The 6703-nt window shown below is 44.9% G+C and overlaps 2 non-coding genes across 2 annotated transcripts; both read left to right on the forward strand.

The window, feature by feature from the left end:
- The first annotated feature begins 1247 nt into the window (after window positions 1–1247).
- Window positions 1248–1342, forward strand: trnai-uau (transfer RNA isoleucine (anticodon UAU)). The gene is made up of 2 exons: window positions 1248–1285; window positions 1307–1342. It is a non-coding gene; the product is annotated as a tRNA-Ile (tRNA).
- Window positions 1343–5865: 4523 nt separating this feature from the next.
- Window positions 5866–5960, forward strand: trnai-uau (transfer RNA isoleucine (anticodon UAU)). The gene is made up of 2 exons: window positions 5866–5903; window positions 5925–5960. It is a non-coding gene; the product is annotated as a tRNA-Ile (tRNA).
- Window positions 5961–6703: the final 743 nt, after the last annotated feature.

Consider the following 6703-nt stretch of genomic DNA (forward strand, 5'->3'; position numbering starts at 1 on the left):
ACTGTGGCCCTGTTTGATTCAGGCCCTTGATTTCTCTGCCTATCACTTTTCTTATTCCCCTTAATGTCTTTTGTTCTTGTCCTTGTTTCCCCCTTCCTCTGACTCCTTGCAAAGTTTCCAATCCCCCTGCCATTTTAGTTCAATCCCCCCCAACCACTCGAGCAAACACTCCCCCTGGGACATACCTTTGTGTTAGGTAAGACGTCATCTCGTGGAGCATTTTCCCCCTCTTTCCCATTGCCTCCAGTTTAGCTCGGGCTCCTTGATCCCATACTAGGTCTAATGTTATTTTTATGTCAATTTCAGTCACTGTCACCTCTTGAAAACATCTCTATTTTCCATGTTTGGTCAAGGTTGTAATGAAGTCTGGAATTGCGTGCCCCTGGTGGAACCCAAACTGAGCATCGGTCAACGATGTGTTACTGAGTAAGTGTTTATTGATAGCACTGTCAACGATACCTTCCACAACTTTGCTGATGATTGTGAGTAGACTGATGGGGTAGTTAATGGGCGGATTGGACTTTTCCCGATTTTTGTCGACAGGACATAGCTGGGCAAATTGCGCATTGTCAGGAAGATGTGCGTTTTGCAATTATACTGAAACAGCGTCTCTCAGGCCACAGCTGGTTCTGGAGCACAGATCTTCAGTATGACAGTTGGAATTGTGTCAGGGCCCATCGTGTTTTCTATATTCAGTGCTTTCACCCGTCTCTTGAAAACACGTGGATTTAATGGAATTCTCTCGAGGCTGGCATCAATGATGATAAGGACCAATCTTCTCTTCAACCCAGGACCGAATCCACTTCCACCACACTCTCGGTATTGGACAAAGCTTTGGCCCCAGCACTGATCCTTGAGGCACTCCACGAGTTGCAGTCTCATATCTTGAAAATGCTCCATTTATCCCTACTCGTTGCTTTCTGTCTGTTTACCTCTAAGTCCTCCTTGCATGTTAATATATTACTTCAATTCCATGAGCCTTTATCTAGTGTATTAATCTTACCGAATGCCTTTTGGAAATCCAATTATACTACATTCCTGCCCTTTCAGTTACATCCTCAGAATTCTGGAATAAATCTGTCAATCAAGATTTCCATTCGGTAAAAACATGTTGACTTTGTTTGATCAGACAATGATTTTCCAAGTGCTTGTTAATACTTCCTTTCTGATAGATTCGGACATTTTCCAGACGACTGATGTTCAGCTAACTTGCCTACAATTCGCCATACGATAAGGGGAGCAATGTGGCTCCAGTGGCGCAATCGGTAAGCGTGTGGTACTTATACAGCAGTGCAATTAATGAGCTATGCCGAGGTTGTGAGTTCGAGCCTCACCTGGAGCATAGACTTTTAGAAACGGGGTGCAATGAGAAACAGCTGTCCAGTGCAGAGAGCAGTCATTCATTCGTCTGAACTGGCCAGAAGAAGGGGAACAATAGAACTGTGATGTGACATCAAAGGAACAGGAGCCACGTGTGGTGAGAACACTGCAAAACTTCATAGTTATTTCCAGCAGAGAAGGAGACAACTCGGTCCATGCCATCTCTGCACAGAGCAACGCAGTCAGGCTCGATGCCTGTAGCCCTGCAAGTCTGCTTTTCTCAGAATTCCTCCTGAAGGCATTGATCATTTCTGCTTCCACCACTCTTATGGGCAGCGAGTTCCAGGTCATTATCACTTGAGATATAAAAACAGTGCTTCCTCATACTCCCCCACATCCTTTTTTTCCACAGAACTGTCAAATTGTGGTCACTACTCCTTGTGCAGTCTGTTAATGGGAACAATTTTTCCTTGTCTAACTTATCCAAGCCTGTCATAATCTGGTACACTGCTATTAAATCTCCCCTCAATCTCTTTTGTTCTAAGGAGAACAACCCCAGCTCTGCCAACCTAAAATAAAAGCAAAATACTGCGGATGCTAACCTAACCTTGTAACTAAAATGCTCCATCCCTGGAACCCTTCTGCTAAATCTCCTCTGAACTCTCTCAAGGACCCTCATATCAAAGAACATAGAACATAGAACAGTACAGCACAGTACAGGCCCTTCGGCCTACGATGTTGTGCCGACCCTTTAACCTACTCTAAGATCAAACTACCTACATACCCTTCATTCTACTATCATCCATGTACCTATCCAAGAGTTGCTTAAATGCCCCTAATGTATCTGCTTCTACTACCACCGCTGGCAGTGCATTCCACGCACCCACCACTCTCCGTGTAAAGAAACTTCCTCTGACATCTCCTCTAAACCTTCCTCCTGTCACCTTAAAATTATGCCCCCTGGTGATAGCCCTTTCTGCCCTGGGAAAAAGTCTCTGGCTATCCACTCTATCTATGCCTCTCATCATCTTATACACCCCTATCAAGTCACTTCTCATCCTTCTTCCCTCCAATGAGAAAAGCCCGAGCTCCCTCAACCTTTCTGCATAAGACATGCCCTCCAGTCCAGGCAGCATCCTGGTAAATCTCCTCTGCAAACTCTCTAAAGCTTCCACATCCTTCTTATAATGAGTCGACCAGAACTGAACACAATATTCCAAGTGTGGTCTAACTAGGGCTTTATAGAGTTGCAGCATAACCTCGCTGCTCTTAAACTCAATCCCCCTGTTAATGAAAGCCAACACACCATATGCCTTCTTAACAAACCTATCAACTTGGGTGGCACCTTTGAGGGATCTATGGACATGGACCCCAAGATACCTCTGTTCCTCCACACTGCCAAGAATCCTGTCTTTAAGCCTGTATTCTGCATTTAAATTCGACCTTCCAAAATGAATCACTTCACACTTTTCCATGTTGAACTCCATCTGCCACTTCTCAGCCCAGCTCTGCATCCTGGCAATGTCCCGTTGCATCCTACAACAGCCCTCCACACTATCCACAACTCCAGCAACCTTTGTGTCATCGGCAAAATTACTAACCCAACCTTCCACTTCCTCATCCAAGTCATTTATAAAAATCACAAAGAGCAGAAGTCTCAGAACAGATCCCTGCGGAACACCACTGGTCACCGAGCTCCAGGCTGAATACTTTCCACCTACTACCACACTCTGTCTTCTATGGGCCAGCCAATTCTGTATCCAGACAGCCAACTTTCCCTGTATCCCATGCCTCCTTACTTTCTGAATGAGCCTACCATGGGGAACCTTATCAAACGCCGTGCTAAAATCCATATACACCACATCCACTGCTCTTCCTTCATCAATGTGTTTTGTCACATCCTCAAAGAATTCAATAAGGCTTGTGAGGCATGACCTGCCCCTCACAAAGTCATGCTTATTATCTTTAATCAAACTATGCTTTTACAAATAATCATAAATCCTGTCTCTCAGAATCCTCTCCAATAATTTGCCCACCACCAACGTAAGACTGACTGGTCTGTAATTCCCAGGGTTATCCCTATTCCCTTTCTTGAACAAGGGAACAACATTTGCCACCCTCCAATCATCTTGTACCACTCCAGTGGACAGTGAGGACGCAAAGATCGTCAAAGTTCTCCCTGTGTCTGCGTGGGTTTCCTCCGGGTGCTCCGGTTTCCTCCCACATGCCAAAGACTTGCAGGTTGATAGGTTAATTGGCCGTTATAAGTTGCCCCTAGTATAGGTAGGTGATAGGGAAATATAGGGACAGGTGGGGATGTGGTAGGAATATGGGATTAGTGTAGGATTAGTATAAATGGGTGGTTGATGGTCGGCACAGACTCGATGGGCCGAAGGGCCTGTTTCAGTGCTGTATCTCTGAACTAAACTGAATCATCGCCAAAGCCGCGGCAAATTCTTCCCTCGCTTCCCGTAATAACCTTGGGTATATCCCTTATGGCCCCGGGGACTTATCTATCATCATGTCTTTCAAAGTTTCCAGCACATCCTCCTGCTTAACATCAACCTGTTCGAGCATATCAGCCTGTTCCACGCTGTCCTCACAAACGACAAGGTCCCTCTCACTAGTGAATACTGAAGCAAAGGATTCATTAAGGACCTCCCCTACCTTTATCGTTCCTGAAATGTGGTGGCAAGAACAGGACAGAGTTGTGGCTAACCAGAGCTTTATAAAGGTTCACCATAATTGTACTGAGTACTTCTTTTTATTAAGCCTAAGATTCCTTATGCTTTACAAACTATTCTCTCAGTATCTCTTGCCACCTTCAAAGATCTATGCACCAGCATTCCCAGGTCACTCTGTTCCAGCACACTCTTTAGAACTATGCTATTACGTCTACATTGCCTCTTCTTAATTCTTCTGTCAAAATGCATCACTTCACACTTGTGAGGATAAAATTCTATCTGCCACCATTCTGTCCATTCTACGATCCTATCTATGGCCTGTTGTAGCAGTTGGCAGGAAAAAAGTCAGAAGTGCAAGGGGAGAGCCAACTGCGTAACAGCCCCGACAACCAATTTTATCTGCAGCACATGTGGAAGAGTCTGTCACTCTCGAATTGGCCTTTTTCGCTACTCCAGGCGCTGTTCCACAAACCACTGGCCACCTCCAGGCGCTTACCCATTGTCTCCCGAGACAAGGAGGCCAAAGAAGAAGATTGTTAATACTCCACACGTTAAGTCACAAAGCCTTAAGGCTTGTCTTTTTTACGTTGCTTGTCTCCTTCCCACTATTTTTCACTGTGGCCCTGTTTGATTCAGGCCCTTGATTTCTCTGCCTATCACTTTTCTTATTCCCCTTAATGTCTTTTGTTCTTGTCCTTGTTTCCCCCTTCCTCTGACTCCTTGCAAAGTTTCCAATCCCCCTGCCATTTTAGTTCAATCCCCCCCAACCACTCGAGCAAACACTCCCCCTGGGACATACCTTTGTGTTAGGTAAGACGTCATCTCGTGGAGCATTTTCCCCCTCTTTCCCATTGCCTCCAGTTTAGCTCGGGCTCCTTGATCCCATACTAGGTCTAATGTTATTTTTATGTCAATTTCAGTCACTGTCACCTCTTGAAAACATCTCTATTTTCCATGTTTGGTCAAGGTTGTAATGAAGTCTGGAATTGCGTGCCCCTGGTGGAACCCAAACTGAGCATCGGTCAACGATGTGTTACTGAGTAAGTGTTTATTGATAGCACTGTCAACGATACCTTCCACAACTTTGCTGATGATTGTGAGTAGACTGATGGGGTAGTTAATGGGCGGATTGGACTTTTCCCGATTTTTGTCGACAGGACATAGCTGGGCAAATTGCGCATTGTCAGGAAGATGTGCATTTTGCAATTATACTGAAACAGCGTCTCTCAGGCCACAGCTGGTTCTGGAGCACAGATCTTCAGTATGACAGTTGGAATTGCGTCAGGGCCCATCGTGTTTTCTATATTCAGTGCTTTCACCCGTCTCTTGAAAACACGTGGATTTAATGGAATTCTCTCGAGGCTGGCATCAATGATGATAAGGACCAATCTTCTCTTCAACCCAGGACCGAATCCACTTCCACCACACTCTCGGTATTGGACAAAGCTTTGGCCCCAGCACTGATCCTTGAGGCACTCCACGAGTTGCAGTCTCATATCTTGAAAATGCTCCATTTATCCCTACTCGTTGCTTTCTGTCTGTTTACCTCTAAGTCCTCCTTGCATGTTAATATATTACTTCAATTCCATGAGCCTTTATCTAGTGTATTAATCTTACCGAATGCCTTTTGGAAATCCAATTATACTACATTCCTGCCCTTTCAGTTACATCCTCAGAATTCTGGAATAAATCTGTCAATCAAGATTTCCATTCGGTAAAAACATGTTGACTTTGTTTGATCAGACAATGATTTTCCAAGTGCTTGTTAATACTTCCTTTCTGATAGATTCGGACATTTTCCAGACGACTGATGTTCAGCTAACTTGCCTACAATTCGCCATACTATAAGGGGAGCAATGTGGCTCCAGTGGCGCAATCGGTAAGCGTGTGGTACTTATACAGCAGTGCAATTAATGAGCTATGCCGAGGTTGTGAGTTCGAGCCTCACCTGGAGCATAGACTTTTAGAAACGGGGTGCAATGAGAAACAGCTGTCCAGTGCAGAGAGCAGTCATTCATTCGTCTGAACTGGCCAGAAGAAGGGGAACAATAGAACTGTGATGTGACATCAAAGGAACAGGAGCCACGTGTGGTGAGAACACTGCAAAACTTCATAGTTATTTCCAGCAGAGAAGGAGACAACTCGGTCCATGCCATCTCTGCACAGAGCAACGCAGTCAGGCTCGATGCCTGTAGCCCTGCAAGTCTGCTTTTCTCAGAATTCCTCCTGAAGGCATTGATCATTTCTGCTTCCACCACTCTTATGGGCAGCGAGTTCCAGGTCATTATCACTTGAGATATAAAAACAGTGCTTCCTCATACTCCCCCACATCCTTTTTTTCCACAGAACTGTCAAATTGTGGTCACTACTCCTTGTGCAGTCTGTTAATGGGAACAATTTTTCCTTGTCTAACTTATCCAAGCCTGTCATAATCTGGTACACTGCTATTAAATCTCCCCTCAATCTCTTTTGTTCTAAGGAGAACAACCCCAGCTCTGCCAACCTAAAATAAAAGCAAAATACTGCGGATGCTAACCTAACCTTGTAACTAAAATGCTCCATCCCTGGAACCCTTCTGCTAAATCTCCTCTGAACTCTCTCAAGGACCCTCATATCAAAGAACATAGAACATAGAACAGTACAGCACAGTACAGGCCCTTCGGCCTACGATGTTGTGCCGACCCTTTAACCTACTCTAA

Source organism: Heterodontus francisci, chromosome 34, assembly GCF_036365525.1.
Source record: "Heterodontus francisci isolate sHetFra1 chromosome 34, sHetFra1.hap1, whole genome shotgun sequence".
In the NCBI taxonomy this organism is placed as follows: domain Eukaryota; kingdom Metazoa; phylum Chordata; class Chondrichthyes; order Heterodontiformes; family Heterodontidae; genus Heterodontus; species Heterodontus francisci.